Below are 16,738 nucleotides of genomic sequence, written 5' to 3' on the forward strand. Positions count from 1 at the left end.
GACAGTTCAAGTTTCAAGGGAAAATGGTTCAAGGTGCAAGGAAAAACAGTGTCAAGTAACAAGAGAAGACGGTTCAAGTTCAGTAATCAGGCGTCCACCAGGAAAAAAAAGGGAATTCAATTCAGAATGCAATTCAAGTCAGCATTAATTTATTTTAGTTTTTTTTTCTTTTCTTTTTCTGAAATTTTTTCAATTCTATTCTTGTTCTCCAAGATTCAAAAAATACACTTGTACTCATTTTATTGGATGAGTTCCACCCACCACAAAAAGACAAAATACATAGCTCACACCTTTCTTGGGTACCAATATCATCAGTCGAAAAAAATTCCTCACCACTCTATAAGGAAAACAGAAAACACGAGGAAAGGGGGGATCCAATCATATTTTCGTTCCTTGGCTTGAGAGTCCAAAACCCTAGGTTTGATCTTCTTCTTCATGAATACAAGAAAACCCTAGGAGCCTAAGGAGAAGACTTCAGCCGCTTAACACCCAAACAACCCCTCCCGTTCTGAAACTTCTTCAGCGAAAACAGACACACCCAAAATATCATCTTCTACACAAAGAGAAGCAGCCATTCTTCATCATCTTGACAAAAACCAAACCAGCGAGATCATCTCCTTCACATGGAAAAGGGTTTCTTCAACTGACCTCAACGACGACCACCACCGAAGCATTCCCCTTTTCTCCGTCTAAAAACAACCCAATCCAGCACCAAAATCGGAACTGAAACTGAGCTGAAAATGTTCCAAAATCGCCCCCAAAGTTCTGTCCGTTTTCGAGTCTGCCGGCATCGATTTGAGGTGATACTGGTTTCGAAGTCTGAGTCGTCATTCGAGTACGGTTCGTGATTCTTGTTTAATATTTGTTGTTGTTTGCTGTATTGCCGGGTTCTCATTTTCACGCCTCAAAAATCGTGGAACGCGACCGGCGCTCAACCGAGTAAACCCGACTGAGCAAGCCTATTCATTAACAACTTTCATTTTGTTTTCATTAGCCATTTCAACAATAGTATCCAAAATGTGAAAAATTTTATAGCTATGGAGGAAAACATATTTGCCAAATACCATTATTTCTAATTTCATTCCCAATACCAAACACCACCCACAACCTGTCTACGGAGCCTCTAAACATAACTGAAGAGTAATGTAATATGGAAATGCCGGTAACAAGGCTCCGGCTATACCTCAAATACAAAGTACATGATGAGAAAATGAACAAAAGATACATGACATGACCCCGTGATAGAGTGGGGCTCACCAAGTCCGCTAGGAAGAGAATACTGCTATCACTGGCCGATGTCGCTCGATGTAGAACAACCTGTATCATAAAACGATACAGCGCCCCCGGCAAAAGGGACGTTAGTTCCATTGAATAGCACTAGTATGTATAACTAAACACCATTTCATTAGAAAGAACTATCATGCAAGGACATGGAAATCATAACGGTTTAACAAAAGCTTTAAACAATCACCAGATTACCAAATAAAAGGGATCACATAGCTTTCACATAATTTCCATACCTCTAGGCTGCATTTCATAGCCCTTCCATAGGGTTCACATATCATATTATACACCTATGCGTTTCATAGCCCGTCCATGGAGGTTTAACAATCACCACATCATTAAATAAAAGAACCATATAATCCTTCACATAATTTCCATAACTTTGCTTGGGCACTTGATGTTGTTCATCATCATTCATAATACCACCGTTTTCTTGAGCGAAGTCCGATCACGACCCGATCGGCTAGGTTGCCTCACTTGAGACATGTACCTCAATCACAATCTCATTCTCAATTTTCGGAATTCAATATCAGCACAATACCACCATGTGTGCGGCATGGTGTCCGATCAGTTCCTTTTTCATTATTCATCTCATTTCAATCTTTATTTCACATATATCAATTCATAGGCACTTGGGGCCACAATTATCACATCATACTTGGCACTAGGCCACATTTCATAACTCAATCTCTTCTTTCCCTCATTTCACATCATTTCCACATATTTCACATCAATATTAATTTCAACAACAAGCTATTCAATTCAAGATGTCAAGTACATATAAGAGGAACCATGAATCATCAGCATATACAATATCTCATAAATCATACACCTCAAGTTTATTGACAATGGAACTTTAAACACAACGGATTCATCCAAATCAATAGAGGGGATACACCAACCCACAATAAAAACACACATAAAGGGCATAAGAAAGCAATTACACCAATTGTTCTTGAATTATTCTTTTCAAATCATGACAATATACATTTTCAACATCGAAGTATGTAACAACCCGCATCACATTGGATGTAGTCCTAAGGCAAAACATTATCTCGAACGGCCACTTATGGCATAAATTGTGTACAAAGCCTTTAAGGCACTTTATTATTGAAGTCATTTATGGAAAGCAAAGTCGAGGCTCGTTTCATAATCTATTTCATATTTCCTCATGTCATATGCATCACCAGGTACAATTATAATTCATATTCTCGGTTGATTTGGTGTTTTGGTGTTGATTTGGTGTGTTCCGGAGGTTCGACTAAGTTCGGATAATGATATATGACTTGTTGGAATTTTTGGTTGAGGTACCGAGGGCCTCGGGTGAGTTTCAGATAGGTTTGGGTTGTGTTGCGCTCGTTTTTCTTATGTTTCGATGCCGTTTCTTCAAGCATAAATGATACCATATTGAACAAATGAGCTCCGATTTCTTTTTTGATTGAAGCATTAGATCCGTATTGTAATTGCGGACCTGTAGCAAAAAGAATCATAGAATTTGGACATCGTATGAGGATTTTATGGTCATTTTACTAAAAATCAAGTTGCTAGATTTTTCATAGTAATTACGAAATTGCCACTAGCAGCGTATTTAAAAATCTGCACTATTTGCAAATATTAAAACTTACATATCTCCTTCGTTATAAGGTCAAATTGAGTGATTCAAAAGCCTAACTTGACTAGAATTTCCCAAGGAATCCATTGGAGGCATAAAATACGAGTTTTGAGATCGTTTGGCATGAGAAACGAGGAAGAATAGCTGGTAGAAAAAATATACAAAACTAGGGTTTGTTCATTCGGTCATATTTTGAGTTGGGGAGCTCGGATTTGGGCGATTTTGGAGGCGATTTTCACCATATGAATTGGGGTAAGTGTTATCTACTTGATTTTGATTATAATTTATGAATCCATCTTTGTTTTTGGGATTTGATTGATGATTTCAAAGTGAAATTGAGGGAGTTAGGGTTTGAGTTTTGGAGAGTTTTAAGTGAGGATTTGAGGGACCAAACAGAGTTTGATTTTGACAAATTTTATATGGTTAGACTCGAGAGAGGACGAGGATTATTATTCTGCCTTTTTTGACTGATTCCGAGATGTGGGCCCGGGGGCCGAGTTTTGCCCGATTTCGGATTTTTGTCATGTTTATGTAGTTTTTATTGTGTAATTCGATTCTTTAGACTATGTTGATAGTAGTATTTTGATTATGGTTAGATTCGAGCCTTTTGGAGACTGAGTCGAGGGACGAGCACATCCCGGAGTAGGATTTTACGTTGTTGAGGTAAGTAACAGTTTTAACTCTGGCTTTGAGGGTATAAACCCGGAGAAATTGATATCATGTGATTGTTTGGTGGTGGTACAAATGCTAGGTGAGGGGCGTGTGGGTGTGCACCGCGAGGGATTGAGACTTGGTCCGTCCTGTGAGGCTGTGAGGCCTAATGGCTATTATCTGTAGTTATGTGTTTACTTGTTGTTGAACTTGTTTGCCTTCATGTTAGAGATCATGCTTAGGCTTTATTCATACTCACTATATTTGTACTCAGTCATAGAAATTATTGTACATGTTTATCTTAGTCTCTATTATTTGCTAATATATTGTGATACTTGATGCGGGTTGTGTTCCCTTAGTTGTTGATGATGGTAAGGCTAGTGAGGTACATGACTGAGTGAGGCCGAGGGCCTGGTTGTGAGGATATTAATACCATAGCGCGTGAGTTGTCTGCGTAGCACGTGAGTTGACCGTGCGGGTCCAGGTATTGATACCGTAGCGCATGAGTTGTCCGCGTAGCACGTGAGTTGACCGCGCGGATCCAGGTATTGATATGGTAGCACGTGAGTTGTCCGTGCTTAGCGCTTGGGCTTTGGGAGCCCCTCCGGAGTCTGTACACACCCCCAGTGAGCGCAGAGTGTTGAGTGTATTGAGTGTTGAGTGGTGAGTACGAATGCTGAGTGATGGAGTGGCATTGCTGTGAGGTTGCATTTACTTTTGCTATTGCTGCATTTATCTGTTAAATTTCTTTTTGGCATTTACTGAGTTATGGAATTTACCTGTTTATTCCTGTTATTTTTAAAATTGTGAAAAATAAATAATTGGACTATTTTGCTCAGCTCGTCACTACTGCTCAATTCCTTAGTTATTTCTGTTACTACTGAGGTGGTTGTACTCATACTACACCCTGAACGCGGCGATCGTTGAGTTCAGGCCGGCTTTAATTGGAGACTGCAAGGTAGCTGCCAGCGTGCGCACGACCTTGTTACTCCTCTTGTCATTTCTTGTTTTGGACAGTTATTATATCTTAGTATATAGATTTAGACGCTCATGACTTAGTTACACCCCAATGTTTGGGACTCGTTTTCATATTTTATATTATTTATATTTAGAGTTGGTTTAGTTTATCAGGAATTAAATTATTGGAAATATTTTATTAAATTCTTATAATCAAATTAGTAGTAATATTATTGGAATAGGCTTGCCTTATAACACGATAGGCGCCATCACGACCAAGGTTAGATTTTGGGTCGTGACAAGTTGGTATGAGAGCCTAGGTCACATAGGTCTCACGAGTCATGAGCGGGTTTAGTAGAGTCTTGCGGATCGGTACAGAGACGTCTGTACTTATCTTCGAGAGGCTGCAGAACTTTTAGGAAAACTTCACCTTCTTGAATTCTTATCGTGCGGTATTAATTCAGCTTGAAGTGTAACTCTTTGAATTCCTTCCACGCATTCGTATGCGTACATGATCGCTTGGTATCAGTTGTGCATCGACGGATTGTGATTCCCTGGATGAGGTGCGAGATGTGGTTTCTGTGTTGATGTTGGGCCTGTCTGGAGGACTTGAGGCCGAGTTCTGACTGTAGATTGAGCACTGAGGTGTTTATTGTGTGAGCGTGTGCTTCTGGACCTATATGTCCGGTAGTGTCCCTATTAGTGGAAATGGTGGCTAGATGGACACGTGATGAGTATGATGTGACCGCGAGATGAGTTCATATGATTTGAATGTGACGAGAAGGTATTGCTGAAGGTTTCACCTATTTGAGACTCCAGGGATGTTTTTAGACTCGTTCGAGGACGAACGTTTGTTTAAGAGGGGAAGGATGTAACAACCCGGCCTGTCATTTTGAGAGTTATAACCCCATTTCCCTCATCTAAAAATCAGGTTGCCAGATTTTTCATAGTAATTACGAAATTGCCACTTGCAGCGTATTTAAAAATCTGCACTATTTGCAAATATTAAAACCTACATATCTCCTTCGTTATAAGGTCAAATTGAGTGATTCAAAAGCCTAACTTGACTAAAATTTCACAAGGAATCCATTGGAGGCATAAAATACGAGTTTTGAGATTGTTTGGCACGAGAAACGAGGAAGAATAGCTGGTAGAAAAATATACAAAACTAGGGTTTGTTCATTCGGTCATATTTTGAGTTGGGGAGCTCGGATTTGGGCGATTTTGGAAGCGGTTTTCACCATATGGATTGGGGTAAGTGTTCTCTACTCAATTTTAATTATAATTTATGAATCCATCTTCGTTTATGGGATTTGATTGATGATTTCAAAGTGAAATTGAGGGAGTTAGGGTTTGAGTTTTGGAGAGTTTTAAGTGAGGATTTGAGGGACCAAACGGAGTTCGATTTTGACAAATTTTATATGGTTAGACTCGGGAGAGGACGAGATTATTATTTTGCCTTTTTTGACTGATTCCGAGATGTGGGCCCGGGGGCCGAGTTTTGGCCGATTTCGGATTTTTGGCATGTTTATGTAGTTTTTATTGTGTAATTAGATTATTTAGACTATGTTGATAGTAGTATTCTGATTATGGTGAGATTCGAGCCTTTTGGAGACCGAGTCGAGGGACGAGGACATCCCGGAGTAGGATTTTACGCTGTTGAGGTAAGTAACAGTTTTAACTATGGCTTTAAGGGTATAAACCCGGAGAAATTGATATCATGTGATTGTTTGGTGGTGATACCCATGCTAGGTGACGGGCGTGTGGGAGTGCACCACGAGGGATTGAGACTTGGTTCGTCCCGTGAGGCTGTGAGGCCTAATGGCTATTATCTGTTGTTATGTGTTTACTTGCTGTTGAACTTGTTTGCCTTCATGTTAGAGATCATGTTTAGGCTTTATTCATGCTCACTATATTTGTACTCATTCATAGAAATTATTGTACATGTTTATCTCAGTCTCTATTATTTGCTAATATGTTGTGATACATGATGTCGGCTGTGTTCCCTTATTTGTTGATGATGGTAAGGCTAGCGAGGTACATGACTGAGTGAGGCCGAGGGTTTGATTGTGAGGATATTAATACCATAGCGCGTGAGTTGTCCGCGTAGCACGTGAGTTGACTGTGCCGGTCCAGGTATTGATACCATAGCGTGTGAGTTGTCCGCGTAGCATGTGAGTTGACCGTGCGGATCCAGGTATTGATATGGTAGCACGTGAGTTTTCCGTGCTTAGCGCTTGGGCTTTGGGAGCCCTCTGGAGTCTGTACACACCCCCAGTGAGCGCGGAGTGTTGAGTGTATTGAGTGTTGAGTGGTGAGTGCGAGTGTTGAGTGATGGAGTGGCATTACTGTGAGGTTGCATTTACTTTTGCTGTTGCTGCATTTATCTGTTAAATTTCTTTTTGGCATTTACTGAGTTATGGAATTTACCTGTTTATTCCTGTTATTTTTAAAATTGTGAAAAATAAATATATGGACTATTTTGCTCAGCTCGTCACTACTTCTCAATTCCTTAGTTATTTCTGTTACTACTGAGGTGGTTGTGCTCATACTACACCATGCACTTTATGTGCAGATCCAGGTGAGTTAGAACGCGGCGATCATTGAGTTCAGGTCGGCTTTAATTAGAGACTGCAAGGTAGCTGCCAGCATCCGCACGACCTTGTTACTCCTCTTGTCATTTCTTGTTTTGGACAGTTAGACAGTTTATATATCTTAGTTTATAGTTTTAGACGCTCATGACTTAGTGACACCCCAATGTTTGGGACTCGTTTTCGCATTTCATATTATTTATATTTAGAGTTGGTTTAGTTTATCAGGAATTAAATTATTGGAAATATTTTATTAAATTCTTATAATCAAATTAGTAGTAATATTTTTGGAATAGGCTTGCCTTGTAACACGATAGGCGCCATCACGACCAAGGTTAGATTTTGGGTCGTGACACACACAATTTGGCATAGCAATCTAAGTTTAAACTTGACTTGAAGTTTAAGCATTTCAACACATGGTTCACATTCTTCTCACATCCTTAAATTTCCAAGGATAGCATATTGAACACATTGCGACACACCTTTCACTTATATATTTTGCAACACTAATTCATATGAAGTAATAATCAATACATCAACCAAATTTCGGTCTTAACAACATTTGCATGGACACCAAAGGAGCTCAATTTCTAAGAAGAGGGGGTTTTAGCCATACATACCTTTCTTGAGCTTTCCTTTAATTACTACGATATTCCGGAAATTCTAGCAACTTCAATCTATTTTGAGACATAGCAAAATTGAACACAAATTAGGAAGATATTCATTATTCTAGCTCATTTGAGCATTTTATCAAATACTAGTTGAGCATCTTGATTTCAAATCCCTTTTACAAGGTTTCCTTCATTCCCCAACCCAATCTTTACTTATTTATGTTCAACAATATTCCCACAAACCTAATTTGTACATGCATGAATAACTAATATTCTCACATCCAAAAATCATCTTACTAATTACCCATTTCTAGTTAGATTTCGAAAATGAAGAAATGGGGAAAGAGAAATTCTTACCACTTTGATGAAGAACTTGAGGGATTTCAAGGTTTGGACAAGATTCTGATGAACCATAACACTTATGCTTCTTTCTCTCTCTAAAAACACTCTCCCCTCTCTCTAAAACGCTAGAAAAATACCCAAAAATAAACCCTCAATCGAGATAAATGAAATGGGGTTCGGATCTTAACCGTTTTTTGTGCTGCCGCACCGTGTGGGCCGCCGCGGGGCACGGGGTGTTTGTGCAAAATGTTTCTGGAAATCAAATTTCGGACCACACTAGAATTTCTACAGGTACGGCGCGCCGGGCGCCGCGTGGGGCGCTACAGTAGTGTAAAATTTTCTGCTGCTTTAGTAATTTGGTCATAACTTTGTGTAGGAATATCCGAATGACGAACGGTTTGAAGCGTTGGAAACTAGCCTCAAATACCTTTCATATGATAGGTTGTTCATCACATAAAACCTTATAAATATTTAGATATGCTCGTTCAAAGTAGAGCCTTGTGCGAATTCATTTGAAATCTTAGCCTATTACGAAATTTTCCCATTTGACTTGGACTTAGGCCCTTCCTTGGACCCCAATTACTTACCACAAGACTTGTACACTTATTTACCAAGTCCAATTGATGTCCACCGTGTTAATAGCACATAAAATATTATAATAAGCCTATGTGGCACCCCAAAATCCTATATTGCTTCGCAAAATTCACTACAAGAAAAACGGTCTTTAAGGAAGGGAAGTCTGGTCCTTAAAAGCCCAAATCTGGTCCCAAAAGGGTTTATTACGATAGGGAAAAGCTGGTCGTAACCCGTCGTAATAGCCTCCGCCGCAAAAAGTCACTAACGACGGGTCTAAAAACCTGGTCGTTAAATAGATTTAGAGACCGGGAAAAATTCTGGTTGTGAAATACTTTTAGAGACTACATATCTAGTCCCTAATAGACGATGAGAAATATCTATATTCCCGTTGCTAAACCCTTTTAGCGACCAACCTTTAACTGGTCGCTAATTATCTTTTAGAGATGGGCAGAAAATCTGGTCGCGAAATACTTTAGACTACATATCTCGTCATTCCAATTGTTAAACCATTTTAGCGACCAACCTTTAACTGGTCCTAGATTATGTTTTATAGACGAGGTCCCTATTTAAAATAATTTTGTTATTTAGCATTCATATTCATGGTCTCTTATTAACTATGAATAGTCCTAAAGCCCAATGCCGCATAAATATATATTAATACCAATAAATATCAAATTAGTATTGAAAAATCTAGTTACAAAAGATAATATATCAAGTTAACAACCCATGATGATGTTACTTTCTATATTTGGTCAACATCTTAACAAAAAAATCTTAGCTAACATCTTAAGCTAGACTATGATGATATCAAGTTTTGCATAACTGCGCTAGCAAAATAATAATGAGCTTGTGCATCTTCTAAACTTGCATCTTGACTTGTAGCTTCAATCTTCATAACCTGTAAGCACAAAAGTTTGAAAAGATGATAAATACCATTGGTAAAAAAACATATATAAATTTTAAACTAGCAATAGTTAAATCGCTTACCCAAAAAGCAATGTAAATTCACCATGTCCAGCAACATCAACAAGGCTATAGGGAAATATAAGAAAAACTAATTAGAAAATCATACTGAAACAACATACTGAAAACCCATAACCAAACATGCAATAAAAAAAAGTAATGAATGAATTGTTTAAGTCCATACAATAAAAAAAAGTGATGAATGAATTGTTTAAGTCCACACAACATATTGAAACCCCATAACCAAACATACTAATTAGAAAAGCATACTGAAGCAATGTAATGAATTGTTTAAGTCCACACAATAACCTGAAGACAAACATACTGAAACCCCAAAGAAGGAAGCCCAATAATATCTGTTGAGGGCTCCTTTTGATCTCGTCGACACAAGGAAGAAGCCCAATAATATCAAGTTGTATGTGCGTCGTGTGTTCATTATGGACAACTGTGAGGAGTTGATTCCTGAATATTTGAGCTTTGTGAAGGGTATTGTGGATTCCGAGGACCTTCCTCTTAACATCTCCAGAGAGATGTTGCAGCACAACAAGATCCTGAAGGTTATTCGCAAGAATTTGGTGAAGAAGTGTGTTGAGCTTTTCTTCGAAATTGCTGAGAACAAGGAAGACTATAACAAGTTTTATGAGGCCTTCTCAAAGAACCTCAAGCTTGGCATCCATGAGGATTCCCAAAACAGGTCTAAGTTTGCTGAACTGCTGCGGTACCATTCCACCAAGAGCGGTGATGAGATGACCAGTTTGAAGGACTATGTGACCAGAATGAAGGAAGGCCAGAATGATATTTACTACATTACTGGTGAGAGCAAGAAGGTTGTTGAGAACTCACCCTTCCTTGAGAAACTGAAGAAGAAGGGCTATGAGGTTCTTTACATGGTTGATGCCATTGATGAGTATTCAATTGGTCAGCTGAAGGAATTTGAGGGCAAAAAGCTTGTTTCTGCTACCAAGGAAGCTCTCAAGCTTGATGAGAGTGAAGATGAGAAGAAAAAGCAGGAAGAATTGAAGGAGAAGTTCGAGGGACTGTGCAAGGTCATCACGGATGGGCTAGGAGACAAGGTAGGGAAGGTTGTTGTCTCTGACCATGTTGTGGACTCTCCCTGCTGCTTAGTCACTAGGGAGTATGGCTGGACTGCTAATATGGAGAGAATCATGAAGGCACAAGCACTCAGGGACTCTAGCATGGCTGGATACATGTCTAGCACGAAGACCATAGAGATCAACCCAGAGAATGCTATTATAGAAGAGCTGAGGAAGAGGGCTGATGCAGACAAGAATGACAAGTCTGTGAAGGAGTTGGTTCTCTTGCTGTTTGAGACTGCCCTACTCACCTCGGGTTTCAGCCTTGAGGAACCTAACACCTTTGGCAACAGAACCTAACACCTTAAGATCTTCATAGCTTCCAGAAAAAGAAAAAGAATTCCTATCACACATTCCTGATTTGCTTTAGATCATCAAATTCCTACCACACATTCTTGATTTACTTGAAGATCGAAATTCCACAGGAAGCTATGATTACTTACTGCACCATTGTACATTCATTCTAAATCAACAATAAAAGTTAAAAAGTTGGGTATATTGTTACTAATTTGGTCGGTAGCCAATAACAATGGTCATTCAGTTGAAATGGGCGACGTCGTCGTAAGCGGGACATGTGATTGTTGAGCAGTAAAGTACTCTCTTATTTTCCTCATTTCTTTCATCTCATCTTCTAAGGTAGACAAACGCTCATTCAAGGATTTGTTTTCCTCATTCAAAGATTTGTTTTCTTCTCGAGTTGAACGTAGCGCAGAGAGTAATTCGGCCTTTGAAGAATTTCCACCTTTCAAGTCTTTTGCCTTTACTCCACCCCCAAAGCCAAACACATGGCTACGAGTTTGAGGTTCATAACATTTTTCTACAATTTCTATGCTAGGTAGAGTTTGATCTGCTTGAACTATTTCTTCGATTTGAGCCTACAAAAATATATATAAAAACATTTAACATCATAATCCATAATAATTTCAAGTAATTTACATATTCAATTTACCAAACATACATGTTTTTCAATTGCTTCAGGTTCAACAAGCTTGTTATCTTTCTTTACAGGTCTCAAAGAAAATTGTTGCCAAATCGGGTGGATTGCCATCTTTTCCGCCCTTTACATCAAAGGCCAACATGTCAAATAACAACTCGTAAATATTTTCTTAGAAAAGTAGAAATTTTATGATAATACCTTTTGATAAATAATCTCTCGAATAGGCTTGCTACCAATATGATGAAGCATCATCAACTTAGCTCGATTTGCTGCATTCCTGTTGCTTTTCGCCTATATTTGTGAAATATTAAGCTTAAATATAATTGTCATATTACACTATACTAAAATTGGGAACATCCTAAGTTGAAAGTTGATTTACAATAGTATCCCAAAACAAGATCTAACCCAAAAGGTGCTTCTCTCTGGATATGTCAATCAGAAGAAATTTGGGGGAGACACTCCATACAAGTCATTACATGTTATTTTGAAACATGCCAGTGATCTCCTTGATCCGATATCCTTTAGCAGCACAACCACTCTCTATTTTTGGATGTCTTACCTATGACCCTTATTAGATAAGGACCGCCAGTTGGGTAAACATGCATTTACATCATAATTCATGGGTGGAATTTGTACCTGAATATCTTGGTTCTAAGAGTTCCTGATAATTCAGTAAGCGAATCAGAGTCGAAAAGCAGTGCGAAGTAAAGAATGTAATTCTTTATATGTCGAAGGGAAGAGCTGCTCCTTTATTTTGCATATCCCCCAGTTTATTATTTGTGTCATTGTACTATATGATCTGGAAGCCTACTTTCTGATATATGTTTCTTATTTTTCTTGTTGCTGCAGTTTTATGTTTGGGCCAGATATCTGTGATACACAGACGAAGAAACTTTATGTTATACTTTCCTACCAAGGCCAGAATTACTCCATCAAGAAGGAATTAGAATGTGAAACAGACAAATTAACACATTTCTACACGTTCATCCTTAGACCTGATGCATCCTACAGCATTCGGATTGATGGTATCATTGAGCTTTTCAGTGAACTTAATGTAGGTGTTCAGATGCTAGTAAATTTAATAAACCTAAACAATAACTCAGCTTCCAGATATAGTAGAAATAAATTCCTATTGATCTCTATTTTCTGAAGGAAGATTTTGTAAAGATGATGAAATAGATTACTGGACCAGGTTATACATAACACTAGGCATACCTGAAAACTTTCTGAAGAAAAATGTTCCTTTACTAACCACTCTCATTCTTTCTTGTCTACTCCATTTGGAATATTCTTAAGAGCATGTTGGATTGGCTTATCCTTCACATATTTTGCATGCAAGTGTCCTCTCCATTTGTTCCATAACTCTTTCATCCATACGAAGATATGATCACGATGATCATTCATGTCAACACTCTCAAATTTATCCTACAATAATCAAAATGCGAGTTGAGCTAATGAATTGCAAGATACTATTAGGCTTTAATTGTGGCTACGGAAAATAGTCAAAAGTATCCTTCTATCGAAAATTATTTAAAGAAAACAGAGCACTGAAAAGGATACTAAAGGGCCCATAAAGCGAGGTGAAGCGCTCAACATCTTTTGAGCCTGACTTCAGGGCTTAAGCGTGCTTTAAGCGCGCGTTTGACGACATAGCTGAAAAGTTAAATTCGGCAGAAAACAGAGCACTGAACAGTGAAAATCAGCAGAAAATAGAGCACTCTTATGGAAACGTCCCTTCCGTTGTACTGAGCAGAAAACAGAGCACTCTTTGAGCTGGTATACTACTCAAAGAAGCCAGCTTCCACTATCATTCTCCTCAGTAAGTCACTTTCTGTTGTACTTCCTAGCTATTTGAAAACCCAACACTGTCCGAACTACATCTAGAAAACAGTAGACATCCTAAATTTTAATAATATAGAGGTTGCAAATCAAGAAGAAATGAGGCCAGTTCTAAAAGCTATCCATCTCTGCTGTTCTAAAATGCATAATTCTCCTCACTCCTATATCCACAGGTGTGTTCTTAAGTATTGGAGTGCTGCTTATACTGTTTAAGAGCTATTTATTGTACAAAACATTCAAGAAGAGATGGAACAAATGACAGAAACAAATATTTTTTAACCAAAATGGTGGACTCTTACTACAACAACAACTATCATCAATGCAGGGATCATTGGCAAACCAAAACTTTTCACAACTAAAGGCTAGAGAAGGCAACAGACTACTTCAATGAAAATCGCATACTTGGTCGTGGAGGACAAGGTACAGTATACAAAGGCAGTCGAGCTAAATGACTCAAAATGCACAGTTATACTCTTGGCTGCAATTGTTACCTCAATAGTTGCCCACATGTGATTCAACTTTTCTTCGTTAATATCATTCCACGATGATACGCCCAACGGACACATATACGGTCACAAACGATTCTTCCCAAGTGCCTCGAAAATAGTTTGCTATTTGTTCCAACCGTTCGATTATTGTAAAAAGTTAGTGTAGACATGTGATTTTTGACCCTCCCCAAGATTTTTTATATTTTAGCATGTAAATATTTAATTTAGGCCTAATATAACTATTTCAATTAATTTTTGCTATGTTACTTTATGTTATTACAAGAAAATAAAAATTACAAAAGATATTTTAGTTTACGCATCTTTTATAAATTTAAANTCGGGACATGACGTTTAGTGAATTTCACGGCCTCCCACAAAGTTAATAATACGCTAGTTGCTTTAGGCCCGTTACTTAAATAACTTTACCTTCCTAAATACGGGTGCACATTTATGTGACCCAAATCGATATCTCAACGAAGTTGAAATGTGTCAAAAACCGCGGGTGCATTTATGTGACGTGGTTCGAGACGCGTTTTCACGATATTGCAATCCTCTTTAAAAATAATAATAAAAGCGGTTTAAATTTAAAAGGCACATAAGTTAAAACATGTATTAAAATCAGATTTTTAGCCAATTATAATAATTTAAGCGACCGTGCTAGAACCACGGGATCCGGGGGTGCCTAACACCTTCTCTCGGGTCAACAGAATTCCTTATTCAGAATTTCTGGTTCGCAGACTCCAACAGGGAAGTCGAAACTTTCCTCGATTTGGGATTCAATTTAAACCGGTGACTTGGGACACCAAAAGCCAATCCTATCCCAAGTGGCGACTCTGAAAAAATAAATTAATAATCCCATTTCGAATAATGTCACTTTAAATGGAAAAACTCCCTTATACATTATCCTTCGGGGTAGGTGTGTAAATAGGAGGTGTGACAGCTCTGGCGACTCTGCTGGGGACACGAACCCAGAATTTTGATTCAGGGTTCAAGAATTCGAGCTTAGTATAATTGTTATATTTGGCTTTATCTGATTTTTCTACATGTTCCATGCTATATGTGCTAAATGTTTTACCGCTTTGATATTATCTGAATTGTATATATAAAATTGTTACGAAACGCTTCTCTTCTCCTCTCCGGGGATGTGCTCACTAGTTGAGACTCTCTATTCTGTTAGTGTCAATACCTTAAAATAAGAAAGAGGCCGGACAAGTTACTAAGCCGGATGGCCTTTTGGTTCCCGGTACGTAGCCCCCTCCTCGACTCGAGTTGTCCGCTCGGGTACACAGTCTAGCACATATACTCAGGTTTTGAACCTAGAATAACTCGACCTCATGCCGGATCCCTAGTAGGACGTTTGATTGCATCATGTGCATTTGACTTAGGGGACTCAACACAGGGGTTGGGTCCGTCTAGGACAGGTGACCTGAAATGAATTGACCATCCTGATGCATCTTACGTGCTACTTGCGCATTTATTTGCTCGGCTTTGCATGGTGATCGGCTTGACTAACTGAGTGAAAATTGAGAAAAATAAGCAGTATTAGGACTAAGTGAGGGTGACCATTTGAGAAAAACCAATGCCCAAATAGTACCGAAATGCTGCCGGATTTTTAAAAAATAAAAAATGGAAAGAAAAATATTTGAAAAAAAAAACATAGAAAGAAAAATTGTTGTTCAAAATAGTTTTTGGCAAATCTGACCGAACTACGCGGGTCTGATTCTCATCGGTTGTGAGATACGTAGGCAAACCACATCGGTTCCGACCCCAATTTTCAAAAAATCCAAAAATATTTTCTTTCAGTTCTTTCTTTAGAAATCTTTCCTTAAAAAAAATCAAAAAAAAGCTTTTTTTAAACTCAAAAATGGTTTCCTTCTTTCTAATGTCTTTCATATGAATAAAAAAAATCAATAAAAATCAAAATTCAAAAATACAGCTTTCCTTCATTTTGAAGTGTTTTTCCAAAAATCCAAAAAAAAATCAGAAACAAAAATCCAAAAAATACTCTTTTCTTCTTTAGAAGTCTTTTTTTTTATAAATGTCAATAAAAATTTTGAAAAATTGAAGTCCAAAAATATTTTTTGCTTTTCCTTAGAAGTACTTTTGTAAGTAAATAAAAGCTCAGAAATTCAAAACATTTTTCTTAAATAAGTCCCTCTTTCGAAAATTAAGAGGTTACATCCAAAATCCAAAAATGTTTTCTTTTTTCCTTAGAGAAAGAGAAAACAAATGAATATTCAAACAAAAAATATTTTCTTTTTACTTTTAAAATTCCCAAAGTTCAAATAAAAAAAATGAATTTTTAGAAGTCTTTCTTTCAAAAATAAAATCAAAATCAAAATCCAAATCCCAGTCTTTCTTTCAAAAATAAAAGAGAGTTAGTTTATTCAAGTCCCAATCTGCCCGAACTACGATGGTTTGATTCTCACCGGACGTGAGATACGTAGGCAACCCTCATCGGTTCCAACCACCCTTTTGCAAAAACTAGCCAAAAAATACCAAAATTTTAATTTTTGTCAAATAAGTCGGGTGATGCCATTCTTGTTTTAAAATAAGCCGAATATCCCCAAAAAGGACGCCGGAAGGCTGTTTTTGCAAGAACAGCCACCCTGAGTCATTTTTAACCGGTTAGCAGGCACATCCTTAAAATCTCCCTCCCGGAAGTGCTGAAAGGCCGTATTCCGCAAAATCGAGTCTTTATTTCTAAATTAAATTTTAAAATAGCCACTTTTTCTTTTAGGACTAAAACGTAGTACATTAAATCACTTTAAATAGCCAACTTTTTCCTTTAGG

This window comes from Nicotiana attenuata, chromosome 11 (assembly GCF_001879085.1).
Source record: "Nicotiana attenuata strain UT chromosome 11, NIATTr2, whole genome shotgun sequence".
In the NCBI taxonomy this organism is placed as follows: domain Eukaryota; kingdom Viridiplantae; phylum Streptophyta; class Magnoliopsida; order Solanales; family Solanaceae; genus Nicotiana; species Nicotiana attenuata.